General features: G+C 42.0%; 1 protein-coding gene across 1 annotated transcript in view; it reads right to left on the bottom strand.

Annotated features, from left to right (window-relative positions):
- The window catches only part of LOC125761024 (uncharacterized), a 151638-nt gene that overhangs the window by 117896 nt on the left and 13135 nt on the right, over positions 1-20607 (bottom strand). The window lies entirely within an intron of this gene.

Here is a 20607-nt window from a genome sequence, read left to right as displayed (position 1 = left end):
GGGAAAAAACTCCTCAAATCTGGGGCAGTTTTGCAAAGTACTTTAGCGGCATCATAAACATTCCCGGTGTGCACGAACGACACTTCTGGGGAGGAACCTGTTGCCCGAAAATCTTCATCATAACTCATGCGCTAACGATTACCCTGGATGGTCTGGTACGACCCTTTCCAGAGGTGCTTCCGTACCCGTACCCGTACCGGTTGGGGAGGTCAGTACGAACTTGATTTGGGCGTTCGTTCTCACCGACCAGGGTTCTGTGGAACTCACCATGGTGAGAGAGGGGGGGTTTATTATTAGCGTACCGTTTTGCGGTACCGCACCGCTAAACGACTTCACAACGCAGCAATGGACGCGCCAATTCGGCACAGGTGTTGTCAGTTGTGACGTGTCAAAAACCGATTCCCATATACGCGGCAACCCTAATAACTCCCCTTGCTGGCCCCAGCATCCCACACCGGGAAGACTTTGCGAATTCCTACCTGGTGAACGGAGCAAACTCGATGGCCAATGCATTTACCACACGCTGGTTAACACGCTGGTGGGTTTTTGCAAGGTAAACCCCATTGGAAGGGACGACACAAAAGGGGCCTTTAGTGTGAACTGGCCGCGGTTTAGAAATAACGTAACGAAATACGATGCGCCTCCGCGGCCGCAACGTAGCGTAGTGCAACGCAATCGATCATCAACGTTGCAGTTGTGGCACGGTGCATCGATGTTTCGCGCGTGTGTGTTGTGCCGTTGGCGTTGCGGAACAGTGCAGCTCCGTATTGCTGGATGATGTCGGTGTTCATTACAAACGCCCTACACACCCGGACGCCACTTGCATATTTAGTTTCGTGATTTTTTTTTACTTGCTTCGCCTTGGAGGTGGCAACTATTGAAATGTGCTATAAAATGTGTGTAAGTCATTTCAATTAAAAAGAGCAACAAAAAAAAATAAAACTGATCGTTTCCCTACTAGAAATAGGTAGTCTAAATATAAATGGAAAAAAATTAAAAACATGTTTAATTATATAAAAAAAAACAAAAGCTGCTCCATAAACGTATCAATCAATTGCATAAATTTTATCCGATTCATGTGGGAGAGAAGCGAGTTCTGCTTAGAGCCAAGTAAATGCTAAGCCTAACTTTCCTACGCGCGTGTTTTGTTGACGGAACAGGTTTATTCGATCTCCCTTCAATCATATTTGCTTGAGGTTTATGGGTTATTCATAAAAATAAACAAACACATTGTGAAATATTTTTATTTAGTTTGAAAAAATTACAAAGTAAACGAGGCTACGGAGGGAATTCAAGGAAATAAAACTTACTAAAAGCATATTAATAAAAACAAAATTCGTACCAGTATGAATTCCAGTATGAATTTTGGGAAGAAAAATATAAATCCAAAATACTGTTTTGGGCATTAACGGTTTTAGTTAATGCCTAAAACAGTATTTTGGACTTATATTTTTCTTCCCAAAATTCATACTGGAATTTTGCCAAGCTTGTTTGATACTCGTTAATTTATTGAACAAGCACACAAAAAGAAACCATGTTAAAAAAATTCACTCTGTCTGAGCATCTTTTCGTCATTTGTTATCCAACTTGCATAAATTTTCCTGCTTGCAGACAAGGTTTAGCCTTAGTTTCCGTCGCTTGCAATTTTAAGCATAGGAAATTAAATTTATGTGACGAAAACTGTAACTGTATTCGTTCCGATTGCCGAAGACGATGGAGCACCAGTTTTCCGCACGGATGATAAATGAACATTCTTTGCCAGCGAACATGCTGACCGATTCAAAGTCGCTCCGGGTTTGATCATAAAACTATTACCATTAATCATGTTGCGCTTCTAAACAAGATATAAGCACTGTATAAGTGCTGCAAACTGCATCGACAATCGGAACGATCCGTTCATCGTTTCGCCGTTTCGAATCGATCGCGACGAGAGGTGGAATTATAATTTTGATTAATGTGCGCTTAGCAAAACATGTACGCTGGCCGCGTTGCTTTTGGGAGGTAGAATCAGAGATTTTGAGGTTAAAATTAGTATATCACTGAAAACTGTAAATATGTATCGATCATGTTATCTTCTGCTGTTCGATCACGTTTATCATATAGCTTAGGTTGTCCGATTTTTTAAAATAAGTTATACGAAAGCAAACTTTGTTAATTTACTTAATATTATATTGACTAATATTAACATACCTGAAGGATATGAGTTCAACCCTGTCACTATATCTATCACTCACTCTATCAAGTGTTCAAGCAATGCAAAAATTAATTAACTAGCAAGCTGTTGGCCGAAAAAACCACCAAGCCATAATGCCTGCTGCTGCAAGTTATTCCTTTATGCTACACACTTTGCTTTATCCTGGGCGTGAATATTAAAATATTTTTTTCCCAACCACACCACTCTTGATGGAACACATTTTTCGACCCTAGAGAGACATTCGTACACACAAACACAGAGACGATAGTACCACTTCCGGCTTTTATACGGCTACAGGAAAAAAAAGAATACCTCTCAAACCAGAACAGGAAGTGAACTCAAAAGTCTCTGCTTTATCAGCGCAGCTCGTACACTCAAGTACGGTACTGTGGAAATGTGAATGGATGGCCACGAAGGACGAACAAAATCCAACCAGTGAATCACGGCTGTACAGCAAGGGGGAAAATATCGTTTATGTTTTGTTTTTGAATTGCATCATTGCAATCTTTAAACTTTGCTAGATGGAGAAGGAACTGGATATAAAGGTCTCGTGGAAAGTGTCATACGTGGATCAGAAATAGATACAGATAAAAGTTGCTTATTATTTCCAAAAAAGCGTAGGATACAGTTCACTTGTTTTGATAGCAATTATTAATGTTAAATTAAAATGCATATTCTGAAGGAAATTATTTCACGAACAATTTTGAGATAATAAAATCAGAAAAAAAAATGTAAGTAAATTAATGGGTAAGTGTGTAAATTGCAAAACCCAACAAGTCAACCATCCGAAACGATTTTCCAGAAAATTAAACAGTATAGACCAGCAGCACAAGTTTTGATTACTTTTACAGAGTAATTGACATCTTTATTTCCCATTTCCGAGTGTAGCCACTTCATTTCGATTGCATTCGAAAACTGTTCAAAGAATTCACAATCAAGAACGACACACGCAAAAAAAGCCACCGACCGAATTGATCGATGGAAGAAGTATTCTCACTGCCCCGGTAATTAGAAGTTGGCAGTTTCATTCGCAAAACCATCGAGGCAAACATCAACCCATGGTTCCCGCCACCGTTACGTGTGCTTTTGTAATTAAAAGCGGAAAGATTCCTGCCTCACACGCGCAATCAACGACAAGTGAAAATAGAGCAAAACTGTTCCATCGACATTCCCGAATGTTGGAAAAACTTGTAGCATGAGTTTTTGTGACTTACAAGTGGAACGGTCAGGTTAGGGTACAGAGGTTGGAGATGATTGCAAAATTAGAATCCAATTGACGCTGGAAGCTACGGGCACCGACAGAGACCATTGCAGGTGTAGGTGTATACCCGGAATGGACAGCCCAATATGCCCAACGATCTGGAACCAATGTGGTTCAACACATAAAATGAATTTCTCTTCAATTAATTCCTCAATTGAAGTTGATTGTATCAAAGCCAACCAACGCCTCCATTTCCAGTGTGTGTCCCTGCGTGGGAACTGGGTTTTAGAGAAATGGTTTAATATAGCTCAGTAACTAGCGTATTTTTGTATTTTTTTTTAACTAATTTTCCTAGGAAAGAGGGAAATTTGTTCGTTCTAAAATGACGTACAATTGTGTATAAATTACATTCGATTTAATTGAAACATGAAAATAATACTTATATTACTTATTTTACTAAACATTATGGACTCGTGTATGCCGGTATTATTTTTCATCTCACTATACACATAAAAAGCCAATTCAAAAACTTTAAACAATCCTAAACAAATCATTTCTGTCTGCTAAAATTCATTCTTATATTAAGATCTTCTATTGTAACAAAGGCCAAAAACGCCCATTACCGGATGGGACGTTCCACTTTAATGGAAGAAAAGTTTTATCCGTCTAAAGGCGTGTAATAACCAGTGCTGGACCTTTTAAGCCGATTAGCAGCTACTATTTTACCGGTCTGCCACTATACGGCCGCACACTTTCCGGATGGATGTCACTAGAGCGATGTGCTACATTCATGCTCACCTTCTACCGTCGCCGGTTGAGTCGGTTGGCTATTAATCTTTTCCTCCGCAGCGGACAACGCACGGCGAACACCAAAGGATCTCCATTCCATTGTGCCAAAAACCCGGAAACAAGTGCCTCTCGGACACGGGCAAATACTTGCGAAAAGAAAATTAAACCTACGCTGCTCACTATGTCCTCTAAACACTCTTTCACAAGTATCGTTCGCCCCTTCAGGTTAGCTGTCCGTCGGGACATTCTTTTCGAGCATAAAGCACACTTTTCCACGTTGCAATGTCTGCCCAAATGTCCTCTGCGTGCCGCCGTTCGTGGGCTCTTAATTAGGGATGAATTATTTCCATTATATACCATATCTTCTACAGCTATCGTTACCCGTAGACGATGGCGTCTCGAGATTTTCACTGCTGTTACGGGCGCTTACCAAGCGCGACTTCTCATTTCAAACTGAGAACAACATCTCCATTTGCAAGCTCCAGGAATTCGCTCTTATCAACGTATTTTGCTTTCAAGCTTCGGTTCGTTCCCGATCCAAAATCTTGCTCTTCCACCCCAAAAAAGAATGCATTGAACGGAATGCCTTTACCCAAGGTGTACACAATTGGTTGGGATTTGCGTGTTCACTTTGCGCGACACTTCCCCGGGAGCCTATCTTCGGTAAAAACATGCTCCAAAATCCAACGATCGCAATAAGAGCGGAATGCGTTTTGCTGGCGGAATGTGTGTCTGGAATGTTTTTTACGTTCCATCGCAAACATACATTCCTTCCACCCGTGGCTAATTAAACTCACGATTCCAAACCCCACAGACCTCACTTCACATTGGTCTGGTGCAGTACGAGCTACTTAACGTCGCACAACCACTATCTGTCGTGATGAAAAGAATCAAGCCCCAATGTCGAAGAACTAACTTCGACTGATGCCACTCAGGAAGTGGAGCTTTTAGTGTACAGTTGGACCAGTTCTGACCGCTACGAAAGTACAATCATCGTCGCTCTAGCATCATGATCACCGAGCATCAGTATCATTGTTCACCGGTTCATCCGGTCGGGCACAGGAATGTGTGCCTCGTCCACAACGGTACGGATGACGACGATGATAATACTCTTATTAAAGAAACAAGAATCGTACGCAACCGCATCCCGCAAAACAGTGACCAACGAACCCGTAGCTCAACCCAAGCAGAAAAGAATTAAGGCGCTGTGGGATATACTTTATTTTCTCGGGGCAGCATCGTCAAGCGGAATTTGTTCCAAATGCATCTCACCCTTATCAGTCTACAAAATCCATCCTTGCATCGTTTGTTGCTTCAATATCCCGAGGTCCTCGGACAACAGCTCGGACACGATTAAGCTTTATTTATTGTGTGTTTCACCGCGTTTGAAGCACTGCACTAAGCAAAGTACTCATCATGGACACATCATGGTGCTCATCTACAGCAGATTTTCACATTTGTCTTTTCATTCCCGCTAGCTCCCGGTGTTGGAATGTCATACATGCGAACATCAAAAGTCCCCCAGATGATCCGCTTTGGAAAGATCCAGCGTCCAGGAGCTTGACGAAATTGCATAACACGTCGGCTTTTTGAAGCCCAACATTTCTCCGATTTCTGAAGTTGCATAGAATGTGGACGCTTCTAACATTATGAAGCAGTTTGTAGTGTTGGGAGTATTAGTTATTAAAATGAAATTCTTAAAATGCGAAGAAGAACAATATGTTGCATCAAGTTTTAAATGCGTAACATTCTCCAAACATCATGTTAATACTTATTTTAACTCACTCAAATCAAATGCAGGCTCATGACCAGCGGCAGGCGGCCATGTTCGTACAAATCGCTCAATTCCTTTTCAATTCGTGAACATTCAATTGAACCGTGATTGATGAAAGCGTGTGATGCTGGCGTACGTCAGTGCATTGAACTGTCAGCATTATTGCCATTGTGGGAATTGACAGGTATTTCTCGTGCGTATTTTTTTGTTGCTGTTACCCCTTCTTAACTCAACAACTCCAATTTCCATCTGTGGCAAGTTTATGCTTCGTTTCATGTGCTTGCCGGTTGTTTGCAGTTCAATGCTGCTGTACAACCAAATAGGGTTAGGTAGTTGAAAGAACATCTCTCTACTAATCTAAATAAGATTATCCAAACACAACACGAAGGTGCATTCAGTCACACCCGGTGTTCGGTGAGTGGAAATTGGACGATCGGGAAAAAAAGAATGAGGAAGCCCTTATTCACCTTATATTCAGTGCTGACAGATTGATATTGGCATCGATACAGAGGTGGTGGAATCGCTGGTTGCGAAATTGATCAGCCAGGTTGGCGAAGCAATTGGAATGAAAGTGAACAGATGGATTGACAAATGAAGTAGAGAGTATGTGCCACTGGAATGAGAGATAATGGATTCTGAAATGGAAGCTGATAGGTACATGTCTGTCAACGAAAGGATTCAAATACACCGCGTATCCCAATGTACACGTTATTCCAATTCCGCTCTGCTGTGAGGTGAGTGTCATACATATCTATTCAATGTTGTATACCATCAACTTTCTCTCTCCCGTTTATTTGCACCTGCTAGCAGCTGTACAGGTAAGAGGTACTAATAGATTTCACCCAAGAGTAACATTATACATTAGATACGCTTTTATACACATTTAATCCAAAACAGTACATTTCGAGTGGGAGTATTTTGCCCACGTCTTAACGGTGGGGCCTTAAAAAAATCATGAAACTCCACGAAACAACAGCGCAGAAAACGAAGTACAAATTTAATTCTCCAACACCATTTTTTCCCTTCGCATCCTGACCGCGGGGTACGTTTATCTTCTAGCGCCTGAAGAAACGGCACAAATCGCCCATAAACATCGTATCGCATATGCTCGTGCTCGTGCAATCGTGTGGATTGAGTTAATTAATTTTTTCACATCACCCCACGGGCTACGGATGCCACGGGGTGTCCGTACATAGATTCGATAAATATCGACCAACGTAACAAAAAAAAAATACACCAGACCCACACTCTCGCAGCAGCAGCCCAATTAGCGGAACGTAGCATTAAATTTAATTGTTAATTCATCTTCACTTGACTGAGTGTGTACAGACCGATTGGAATAGGCCAGAACCAGAACTTTTTATAGTCCTTTTCGATTTTGATATTTCATTTTAAAATGCGTTAAAATTTTCTTCCCCCGCTACTTATTGCACTCAGTGTAGTGGCAATTCCTTTTTGGAGTTTTATTCTTTTCGGAGGTGAATGAAGTGACACAATTTCATGATTTGGCACGGTAACCATACCGGGGCGAGATGATCATTTGTTCTTGGTAATTGTGTTTGGCCCGGAGGTGGCTATTTCTTCCCCGCCCCCCTCCTCCCCTTGCTGTTCGTCTTACAGTTGATCTTCGATGATCTTTCAATTGAATTTGATTGATAAATATTGTCTCATCGATAACGTTCTCCAGCAGCAATGGATGAAAGAAACAGACCGTATTTGCTTAACTCAATTAACGTGAATGCCATCTCCTCCGCTCCTCGGAACATCTGCTTTCTGCCATTCCGGCAAAAGGGCTTCCAAGGCGAGGGTGGATTTCTTATGGTCCAATTTATGGATGTGTACAGTAGACACCCTCGCCCAGTTGTACGAAGCAGCTGTTTCGCTGCATGGAAGAATGATGAAGCTTCTCAAAAATATTTACTCAACTACGTGCCAAAGCGACGATCTCGGTAAGGTGTATTTATATATTACCCCGTCCCACAAAGGTCCCACAGATATTTTGGGGGCTTTTTGTTTTGCGAAAGAAAGGGAGACAAAATCGAGCACTTTTTCAACCTCGCAGCGAACAGGTTTTTTGTTTTCGAGCACAGAAACGAAAAGACACCCACCAAAAGGTTTCCCAAAAACACTGGAGCAACAAGCAGGTTCGGCATACTTTTCACCGAAACAAATCCCAACGGACACGAGTGTTTGTACAGTGTGTGAGTGCAGGTATAGGTTGTCCGGTGTGTTGCGTATTTAGAAATTGCGTACGTGCAGGCGTGCGTGCTGACACTCGCTTAGGATTTGTTTGCGTAGTCACTGAAGCCACCGGGGCACGTAAGTCAAAGTTACAGGTCTTTCCCCCAAAAAGTTAGACAACCGAAATGGGTAATGGTACAGCACCAGCAAGGACGTGAACGATACCGCTCTTTTTTGTTGCGGTACCGAAGTTGCTGATGATGATGGTCCCGGAACGTCGGTATTTGTGCCGAAACCATTTGCTAAAGGATTCCTGGGGTTGGGTTTTTTTTGTCGAGCAGAGCTGTGTGTATTTTTCGTACGGTAAGTTTGCTGCTGACGAGGCATGTTACTTTTGGGGAGGGAGGCGCCTATAATGTGCTGAACGGGGTGTCCGTTCCGTCACCCCGAAAAACAGTTTTGGGACAGACAAACAGACAACGGACCCAAAAAAGGAAACAGAGGTACACCCGGAGCCCCGGTGCTCTCGGCTCGCACTGATATGTTCTAGCTGAGCCCTGCTTTTCAAATTTCACCATCGAGAACAAAAGGAAGAAAAGGTAGAACAACACAAACATCCACGCCGGGTGGGAAAATGAGGAATGATGAAGTAACAAAATATTAATGATGACGCTGCACCCAATCGGATGGACGTGGGGATGGCTTTTCGCATTCATGTGTCATACGGTTCATCAACAGCCAGGGCCGGTCGATGGTTCATCGCATGCTCGAGTTGATTAATGGTTCCTTCACAGCCTAAATGCAAAACGAATGGAAATGTCCTGCCCATAGCTCGAAATAACACATTTTTTTCTCCTTCTCCTGTGTGTGTACTTAACTAGCGCTCCATTTGGAGCTGGGTATTGGGTCGATACTGGGCAGTCAAAAAAAAAAAATAATGAACAGAGAGTAAAAGAGTGTCCTTAATTAAGACTTCGGGTATATTATAACACTGGCCGGGGAATGGAAAAGATTTCCATCCGATGACATTTTCAGCTGAAAGCTACCATCACACGAGGATGTGTAGGAGGTTAATGAATGTACGAGCCGTGTAAAACTCAGCACACGGGGGATATATTACCAATCACCATACCGCCCATTACCGACGAGGTCACGAAACGCACGTCCTTTGAGATAATTATCAAAAATATGGTCTGGGCCCATCCCCCTCAAACCATCAAAAACCCGCCCACACTGTTTGAAGGTTGAATGATCAGAATATTAACTGACAAAATATTCACACGGGGGAACCTTTCAGTAGGGGCTGGAATGTGATGCTGAAATGTAGCCGAAACGTTATGAATATTGACAGTGCATTAAGGGTGAAGATAAAATTCCCACGAATGGGAGTTCACTTACATTGTGCGCAGGGCTTCAAAGTTGTTTTTAAAATTGTTTGTTAACTTCGTACCTAGAAGCTATCGAAAAGCCGCAGAGACAAAACGCTTTAAGGAATTTTTAACGTTTCCCTTAATTATGTTTGTATCAGGAATAATCACAGACTTCATGGAATTTGTTGTTGCACTGATTGGATCCTAAGGTTCTGGCGGGAAAAGTGCCTTAAGGTGTTTGATTAAAATCATCTCCAGGTTGTACAACTCATACATCACGTATAATGAAACTAGTTTCAAAATCTGTAAATCACAAACACCTGGAGGTAAAGCAAAAAAAAACGCCAGTGCTGGAGGTAAGGCAAAATGGATCTTCATGCACTGGCACTGATTTGAAAATGCACACTTCGTGTTGCTTAATTTTTCACCATCCAATACTGCATGCAATAGTTACGATGTGGAAAATACCATCCTACCTCACATACTTGCATTCGCTTATCTTTGCTACACGCAAGGAAAAGGTACCAATTTTCCTTATTTTCCCACCACCATCACCAGAGGGCGCATGGCGGATGAGTAAAGCACTTTCCATCGCCACTTTGATTGAATCAATCGCAAAAACCGTTACGCTTCACCGCCAATCTGGTGCACAAGTTCGCACGAACACGGGTGGGTGGGTAGAATACCGATCCAAAAATCCTGACACGAGAAGATACTTGATTTGGAGAAAATTGTAAAGTAAAAGTAAACCCTTAACTTTCGGGGGCAGAAAACCGTGGTACGAGGTGTATCATTTACCGCAACGTTTCTTCATTACTGTCAGCCAATCGGTGTTCTGTTGATGGAAAAGGATGGTAGAAAAGAAGGGTGGAAGTAAGGGAAGCTTTCGACGGCTACCAGGTGAAACCCATTTTTCGATCGATTTTCCACTGCACGAAGCATCGAAACGGGGGGTTTATTTCCATCCCGATAGTGCGGGACGGTTCGATTTCTCATACTGCTTCACGTGAGCGCTTTTCACGGTGATGGAAATTTTCTTCCAGCCCGGCCCGTTTTGGGTTACGGGCGCTTTTCCTCATCGGTCTTTATTTTCATCATCGGCCGCCCCGGGGCTAGAGGAGGGCCCCCATTTGCCTTGTCTGTTTCAATCAATGAGCGAATATTGATTAGACAGTCGCACAAAAGAGAGCCACAAAAGAAAGGAAAAGCTCTCAATCCGATCAACCAACCCGGCAGTACCGCCACCCGGGCCGGTAAAGCATTCTCACCTGCGCTGCTAGGTCCGTGCCATCGTCGTTCACATTCATTCACTCTTGGTGTAGCATTTCCCCCATACACACAACGTCGGACACTATTTTATTCTCCACTACTCTCAAAGGCACTATCGATCAATCACTTTTTGATTGGGAAACTCGGTCGGTGAGGGAAAAAAGGGGCCAAGGGGAAAATCGGGTAGAATCGATGGAAAACAACCTCCGTACCAACGGTTCTACGCATATGTACGTTGCGTTGCGAAACTGAAGAGTAAAGCTAAAAGCACACATGTATCCAACACGATCCTCGATCGGTAGAACGAATGCATGATAGTGAGGTTATGTTTTCCTGTGCCACCCCGTTAAGGAACGTTCAAAAAGGTGCTTTCGAATCCAATGTTTCGTTTTATCATTGGATTTTCCAGATGTTCACCTGTCCTGTCCGTCCAGTTAACCTTATTTTCCATCCCCGAAAAGCGAGAAAAATGGAAACACAGCAAATTTTCGCAAATTCAAACACAGCAAATTTTCGTACTTTGAATCCGTTTTTCCTCCGCGTACCCGGTACATCGTATCGGGAATAGTCCGTTGCAGGCATTTTTGTAGCCCATTTTTCAAGCTCATCGCTATTGGATGGGGGGAAAAATCTCATCCTCGGTAACACCGGTAACAAGCGAAAGTGCTGAACATTTTTTTATTTACTTATTTGTTGATATAATTTCTCCTCTATGCGTTTATGTTTTCCTTTTACTCATTTTTTTACCTTGCCTTTGTCTAAGGTTTCTTTAAGATCATTCCTGGACGGTTGGTGCATTCGCCAGGACGAAGCGCTCGGACTTATTCGAGCAAATTTTTGACCGAACCAAACAATCCCAACGAAGAAATGTAATATTTTCAATTTTTCTCTCCTTGAGCATACGAAAAAGCATGTGTCAGTGTGGGTTTGTTTGTAGCCCTTTCGCTCGGCCAACAGGAAGGGCACACAAAACCCTTTTTGGCGAAGGTGATACAAAATGATGCTGGCTAATGCTCGTAGAAAAGCAATTTTTCAAATCCAACCAGACAGAACGGTGACCTGTGTTGGTTCGCCGTTTCCGTTTGTTTTTGGGTGAAAAACAAAAAAGAAACCCCACCGGAAGCAGGTCGTTGCATGGCAAAGGGACGCGACAGAGAATCGCGATAAGAGTGCAGTCCACTGTCCGATGCAGACAGAAGGAATCACTTTTGCAAAAACCGAACCATCTGCCCCACCGTAGTGCTGACTTTTATTTGTACGAAACACATCCATGAATCAACTCTGCAGTGCCGAGGTTTTGTGTGGGTCTTTTCTTTTTTTTTTCTCTGCCGGTAATGCTCCAACCGGATAGAAGTTGCGTTTTTTTCTGTGAGTGTTTGTTTCGGCTGACATTAAATACGGTCACTAACGAATGCGCATTGGCGCTGGCCAGCGAGAGGGATTGACCGACCGGTTCGTAGGAAGATTGCACAAAAGCCAATTCACCATCATAATGCGGATTTACGGACGAGCCAAATGGATCCCGAATGAATGTTTTTCGGCTGCCTGATCTGGATGCCTGCATACCGGCTTTTTGGATGGTTCCTATCTGTGGAACACATTCGCTACTAGTTGAAACGGAAATTTGTTTCTAAGTTTTGTAAAGAGTAAATTCAATTATGATTATTTGTGAAAGGCAATAATTTTCCATTTACTCCAATTTTGTTTAAAGTATTATTAAAAATAGTAAACAAATTATGACCTTGAAAACGACGTAAAGAAAAACAGTTGTTACAGATTTTTTTTCACAACAAAAATCCTCAGTCGAACGTGAATATTGTTCCTGAATCCTTAATTCTTTCAAAATTTTGTTTGACAAAAACAAATTTTCCTCTGTTTTTCACCATTTTTCATATGATTACACAATTTTCCTGCCACAACAAATGGCGTGCGCGTACGATTTCGAACTAAGGTGAACTAATTAAACTGTGTTGAACAATGCGCAATGTTGGAAAACCGCAACACCATACCACATAAGCGTACAATTTTTCACCTGTTTGTTGTTGTTTTTTTGTTTTGTTTCCGTTTGAAATTCCAATTAATTTCATGGATGCAACATGTCCACCTCGGCCCGTCCATTGGTTGGCAGGGTGAGAGTTTTACACCCCCCCCCCCAATGTGCCATGTGTTGGTGTGACAAATTGAGTGATAGCAATTAGTAAACACTCATGTAACGGTGTTTCCAAATATTAAAACCGTAGCGTTATGCCGGTCACGTACTGGGGACTACGTTACTAAACAAAACCTGCCAGCATGAAATTGTTGTCGTTGAGCAACATAAAAAGGGGAACGAACACAGTTAAAAAACATAGAAAACCGCAAGTTTTTCCGCTAAACCGTCATGTGATGTTTGGGTTTGTAGTTGTTTTAGTTCTTTTTTTATTCTGAGAAGTATTGCCAGTTGACTATGTTAGAAATGAAATTAATATGAGGTAAAGTTTTAGACTTCTTTTACTTAATCTTGTGTAATGGTTGCCGTTTCACTACCTGAAGGTTATTTATTAAATTGTTCTCGATCGAGGAGAATCCATGCTTTAGCATTATTCGCAACCACTGGTGAAGCAACAATTCGTTCACAATAAAATAGAAAAAAAAACACTAAAATTGAAGCGCAACAATAAACGTTTTCTGTTTCATCCGTTCGTTAACCACCATGTTGCTAACCGGTGCTGGGGGGTGACTCGGTCCGTGACGGACACTGCCAGCCACCGTTGCGTTGCAAATATGGTTCAGTTTTTTGGTATGTTTGTGTTGTTCAACCTTCGTTGTGCTGTTTAGTTTAGGGCTTACCGAAAACTCGCTCAACCGTAACCAAATCACTTGATGATGATGGTGGCTCGATGAGCTCCATCGATAGTTACAACCCTTTTTTTGTTTGCAAAACTTGCTTGGACCCTAGGCCTTACTCGTTTTTTTTTTCGTTTTGTTTGTTTTGTTTGTTTTATTTGTGGCTCGTGTTCGCCCTTGCTCCTTTACCGTCACCGGAACCATCACCTAATGACAGTTCATCGACTCCCATCAGCTACAACGACTGCTACAGTCTGCTGCACACAACAACAGAAAAACTATGTGCAAAAGAAGTACAAACAAATAACTAATACATTCCATCAGACCCATGGTCAATTGAACCGGTATCGGTTTTTCTGTTTCATTTCGAAAACAAATTTTCTTCCGTAACATTGCCGGGAAAAACACACACACACACATTTCCACTGCACTCCATTTTCCACGAAGGAAGATGTGAATTTTAATTAAAGATCACTTTGAATCTGGAGAAGGAATTCACACGAAGCAGGTGTGCCCGCCAGCGATTGAGTCATTGCATGTTGCCACAAATTTTCCATCTCTCCCACACACACACAGCCACACACACGTGCCATGTGGGCGCCAAAGCAAACGATAAACAAACCATCGGCGTTTTTTTTGGTTTTTGCGTTTGCCGCATATAAAACCCACTTTTTTCGAAACGCTTCAGTTTACTTTGCGTAGCGCGAAAGCACACCAAACAATGAGGTGAGAAGAACAATTTTTTTCTTGTTGCATTATAAAAATAGAACCCTGCACGAAAGGTGTGCCGATGGAATGGGGGGGGACAAAGGGCAAAAGGTGGGATGTTTTAAATTGAAAATTAATCCCCAAGATTCGATCGGTGTGCCGTATCACATCAGGTGTGACTTTGCAGTGAAACAAGTGAATGATAGAAAGGCAAAGAGTGCACTTTGATGCACTTTGCACTCCGCCAGGGGAGGAAAAATCCGGTTGTGACATTTCCTGCATTTCCAGTGTTAGTGGAGGCGAACAAGAAGCGTTGGGAACAACTAATGCAATAGAAGCGATATTTGAGTTTTGTTTACATGAACAACTCCTGCAACAATCATTACTCAGTGATTGGCGGTTTGTTAATAGAATTTTTCCTAACCTTCTTGTACACCGTTCGTGTTTTGACGATTTCCGTTCGCAGTGAAACGCAACTGTATCAACAGCGTAAAAAAATAAACCCTCAAGTAATTGGCAATTGTAACAATCGATCGCACGAAACGCTACTCGACCGAACAAAACCGACCGGAAGTTCGAACGTGTGGCATCACACGTGTTTCTTTGTGGTTTTGTACGTGCATCAGTGCGTTCTTTTTTCTCGATTCCGAATGCTTCGAAAACCCAACCGGAAACGGTAACTACGGAATCGCTTCACCTTTGTGGTTTTCCTTTTTATTCTATTATTTTGAAGTTTTTTTTCTCTTTACCAGTAATATAGTCCGTAGGTATGTTTGAGTGACTTCCGATCTACTGGTAATAGATTTGCCCACAAGTTTGCAGAATTTCACAGACTGTGCTCACGGCACAAGACGATGCGTTTTGACTTGCACATATGTTGCACTTTAATGGTTACAACGATCCAATTTTTACTTACAAGTTAAAACTGTGTTCCTAATTCAGTACGTACCTGCAAGTAGAAAAAACAGGAAAGATTTGCGTTAAAAAAATATTTCAAAAACTAAAACATAATTTATCAACATAATTTATAAACATCAGTTTCACCGTTTTCTTCTCGTTTTGCAGATTTCATAGTATTACGCTTATTCCTCCCGGGACGGATCATCGATATGCGGAGTAAAAAGGTGAGACATGCTATCTTTCACATCCAATAACACACGATCCAAACAACTAAATCCCTTAAAAGGCTTTGAACGCGGGAGTAGACCTGAAACGATGCCACCGTAATTTTTCAATTTTCCAATCCAATCCCCAAAATGCCAATATTATCGGCAAACGTCAGGCACATTCCCCAGTAGGGTTTTGGTGCCGTTACCATAGTGTTAACGATGCCAAGAGCCGACAATAACGTATCCGAACACCGAACACCGACAACCGGTTGACTATCTCAATTTATATATGGCGAATGGAGGGAGAGAAAAAAGCCCCAGTTCCCCAGTTCTACACATACACAAGCGCGTTCCAAGCACTTCCATTAGTGTGTCCTGTTCACGTTTTCCGGGTTTTGTGGTGCTTATAAATACGGCTTATCTATCCGTGGTATCTATATCAACTATTAAAAAAAAAGATCAGTACACTAGACCTTCAAAAAGTGGGATGCTTTTAGTAAAGGACATAAGCTTAATTTAGTTGTCTACTATCGATCTCACCTGGTCGGGGCATTTATACCTGGGAAAGGAAAATTCGATCCAATTCATACATCTCTTTTCAAGCTTCTACGGTTAGTTCGAACCTAGCTCATTGATAACTTCACACCGAAACGGACAAGGTTTCCAATAATCCTCACAGGAGCGAAAAGATAGATATCGAAGATAGCTGGTGATTGGTAGCCCAACGGTCAAAAAGCAGGTAATGTCGTTTATAAGCTTTGCTAAGGTATACTTCTAATCTTGGATGTCAGTAAGGCAGGTTATTTGCTACCCTTGGAGAATAATCAGAGAAAGATTCTTGTTTTTAGACCCAAAACTTGTTAAAATTCAGCTTTTTTCCAGAAATTTCTGGATAAATACTTTGCCGTTGTAGGTTATCATACTAGATCACAGATTTTGGTTAATCATGATTTATAAGACCACCTAATCAAAGAAATGCTTAGCTCATTCCTTGAACAATTGCTTGTATAATGATGACATTATCGACAGAGCACCATAAGAAGCAGTCAAGTCAAGAGTTTTAAGCATATCCTCAAGAAACGCTCAAGACAAGAACCAGACAAGCTGATGGTAAAGATAAATTCACTGCATTCACTAAATCAACGGAACCATTTTATTCAATTTCCGAAATGCAAACGACTTAAGCAACAATCTTTTGCCCCTTTGCTGCTTATCCCGGTACATTTGCCCAACCGTATCGAATGGGAAGATTCAACGGCAAACGGCTACATCGAGAATGGCAAAGGAACAATGTATTAGGGGAACGATTTGAGAACAAACAACAGTGCATTCGGCAGCGCATGCGACCGAGGAAAAAGACGAATACTAACCGTCTTCCGGTACAACCTCTTACCAACTTAGTAATCAGTGAAGAGAGCAAGGCGAGTCTCGTAATGATTGCTGCGATGCGTATTTCGATTCCATTCCGCTGGAACGCCATGGATTTCGTTGTTCATTTGATTCTCGTATCGGTTTGTCCGGGGTGAACAAAAAAAATCTATTCTTTTTCTTCTGTCCAATGTTTGTAGCTCGTTGCTATTTTCGAACGCTGCTAAATATCTACTGCAAAGTGAAACTTTTTTTTGAATTGGAATTTTGTAGCATTTTTCCGTACCCAAAAAACCAACGTCTTCTTGCGCTAGCGCAAAAGCAATCGGTAATGGGACTAATTAATTACGTTTTCGGGCTGGAAGGCGAAAAACACGTACTTCCTGTGCCACAGGATCACAACGGAAGGTCTAAGGAAAACGCAAGCAAATCCAGCAAAACAACACTGCACTGAAAGCAGGAATGTGCAGGAATGCAGTGCCGGATAACAACAGCGCACAAACCCCCGGCAGTAGTCGTCGAAGTCGAGCAGTGTGTAGCAAAAGCGCAAACCTGCAAAAGCGTCGAAACGTTTCGGGACATAATTTAGTTAGCAACAACAAGAAACACGTACCTTTGGCGATTCGGAAAGTACGTTCGCGGGGAAAGATTTCGCTATAATTCACATCAAACACTAAGGGAATGCAACAACCTGTCCTGAATCCATTATTTCTTGCTCCGCTGTGTTTGGTGTTGTTTGAAGATTATTTTCTTGTATTTTATTTACTCACAAATAGGGTGTTTTTCTTTTCGTGGGTGGAACTAAGAAGTATTTTGCAGATATTTTTAATCCACAAAGAACGTGAGTTAAAGAATGGGTTTATATCTCAATTTCCAAGTGCTGAAAATTCGTACTACTTCAAACGGAATTCTTTCAAGAGTAACCTGATACAACTCTGATGAGTGGTGCTTGAACTTAATGACTTTGAAAAAGCTCACTTATTGATGTTGTGTAATCCTATGCATAAAAATATCTACGTAACAGTTTTACATCGGAAGTGTTCCCAAACAATCAAATTTGAATATAATAGTTACAGCAAAGAAGATAAAAAAAACAAGAACGAAACATATAAAAATCAGCTCCAAATCCCATCGACAAATCCCTACTTCAATTTAATGAACCATCACCATTTTTATTCCTGCACGCCTGCCAACATCCATTCTATGCGGGGATTAGCGTTGCCAATCAGCATATCCTCTTCGGTGCGTTAAAGCTGAGGTTGTTTAGGAATGGTCAACAAGGGACCGTTGCCGACCTCCGGCAGGGGGTCAAACTGTATCGAACTCCAGGCAAGAACGAGATCATCCTATCATCGTTTTCTTTTTTGGGGGTATACATATTTAGAATGAAGCATTCGTTAAGCTCTACTAAGACACATCGAATGGCGGAAAGGGGAGAACAAAAAAAAACTCCAAATGGCAACACGTGGAATATAGCCGCACCCCCAAAAACTTCAATTCCTTCCATCCAACCATCCAACCCGCGAAACGAGCTCTGTTCCATACCCGTGCGTGATGGAGCTGAACGTTTGTCGAAGGCTATCACATTACTCATCGCTTTTGCGGAGGGAAGAAAGTTGATCAAACATTTATGCATTCAGCTTCCTTTACTGCCATGCAGAAGTGCTATCGCTATTCACTTCAATGCAAATAATGGCGTGTCTTTGTATCGAGCTATCGAGCACTGTTGGAGCAGTTTTTTTTCCTCTTTCGCTTCCCGATAGCACAATATTGTGAGGGAAGATATATTTCTTACCTTGAGGGCACATAAAGGACGGTTGTGTTGAAAGAGGACGTATCAAACGTGGTACAAGACGGTACACTAGACTTGGGAAGATGAAACATATCGGAGCTGTAGTACATCCTAAAAGCCCTGAACGGCTGCTAGCTATAAACTCTCCCCGCTCCATCTTTGTAACTCCTAATCGATGGCCTGAAATTATGCCCAACATTTCGGAAGTGTGTTCTACTATCCAGAACTATGCTTTTCCACAGAGCATACACGCACACACACATATTCATTCGCTCAAGTATCTGTGTGTGAGCACAGCAACATGGTTGTTTGGAAACATCATGCGAGTCCTTCTGCCAGGTGCACATACATAACAAACCCAACATGGTTCATCGTGTCCGTCCTCAACAACACAACCCAAAGTCCTCACTCCGTCCCGCCTCCTGACCGATGGAACAGGCAACGATAAATAATGCATGTGAAACATACCCAACCACCTCCCGAAGTATGAGCCTGCCTTTAGTGTGATAGCTAAGCCTGTATTAGTACGCTTAGTATACGTTGTGTAGCGTGTCCTCCCTTATCTTCCTGGGGCTGGACAGAAACCGCTCCGCATTTCACTTCGATCGCATTCGACCGATTGGAGAAGTTTGTATTGGTGTAGTTGCTTTCGGTGACTGAGAGTTTGTGAAAGGCACCTTTTGTTGTACCGTGGTTGGGCCATGTTGCCATGGAAGCGATACTTGCCACACCACTACCCGTGCACCGCTTGATAGGCCGCCCTGTTCATCGGGACATGCTGTCGCCACATGCAATCCACCAGCACACCGGCACGATGAGTACCAAATGGTCGGATCGGTTGGACTAATGTTACGTAAATAAAAACCAACCCAGTTCTAACAAATGCTCGCTATTGTGTTTGACGAAAGGTTCGGAAAGTTGAATAATCTCTTTTGCAACAAAGACGACAAATAAACACTAGAAATGATGAAAAACACAATATAAGGGAAGTTAAAGCTTCAACGAACACTTTTTATTACAAGCTTACGGTTTCGGCTTAAATAAGACGTTTAAGTTGTTGTATTTTACTTAAATTAAGCAGCTTTTATCTTTTATTCGTTTGACTCTGGTAATCTTTTGCCTTTATAATTTCATCTAGAGACTCGTCGAATGAAAATCTACCTTAAGCGCGTAAACCGAACTGAAGGGAATTGCTTCCAAAGGTTGAAGAAAAAGACATATTGCACCGCCAACAACAAAAAAGAAAAGCTGATGTAGGAATGTTGGAAAAATTTACCATTCCACATCAGAAAGCAAAAAGAAAAGGTTAGTTTATCCAACTGTTAGAAACCCGCACTGGTAAAAAGGTAAGCGTGATTCTTACTTCCCAATCGGTTTCTTCACTTTGCGATTCGTGCAGGAATTTGAACTACCAGCAAAATGCGCTGACGAACACGAATGGTGTAAGTCCTAGTAGCTTAGGTTTTGTACAGTTTCCAAAGGAATATCAATACGGTAGAAATTTAACCGACCTGGGATGGGTAAGATATCTGTATGACCTGGGTTAAAGTTCTTTTTCCACCTACTTTTCTTTATCGACAAAAAAAAGATTTTTCCTTATTTTCCATCCGCGAGGAAATTCCTTTTTCCGCTCGCTTGTTATCCCTTTTTCCTGTGTGTGAGTGTTTGTGTGGAGGGGAAAATGGATTTCTGGCACTGCAGGATGAACCGCTTTTTCCGCGGGTCGGGATTGGGCCCCCTCCACCCTCCCCAAAAAGTGAATGAACATTTTTGGTTCCCAATTATTTTCGATGAAATATCAGATAACCGTGTTCGTGGTAGAAAAATGGTAGGATAACAGCACAAAAACCTTAAACGGACGATTGGACAACGTGCCTCTAATGGTATCGATTCGTAGAAATTGGTAAGGAATCGATTCGGTACCGGGCTCACCAAAAACCATTGTGTGCCGGCTGCTGTAGTTTTGGGATGCCATAATGGTTAGATGATATTTTTCGTACAATATGACGCGTTCAAGGCTGGTTCT

The sequence above is a fragment of the Anopheles funestus genome, chromosome 2RL (assembly GCF_943734845.2).
Source record: "Anopheles funestus chromosome 2RL, idAnoFuneDA-416_04, whole genome shotgun sequence".
Lineage (NCBI taxonomy): Eukaryota > Metazoa > Arthropoda > Insecta > Diptera > Culicidae > Anopheles > Anopheles funestus.
The sequence above is the reverse complement of the archived record's forward strand: the minus strand, read 5'-3'. Positions and strand labels throughout refer to the sequence as shown.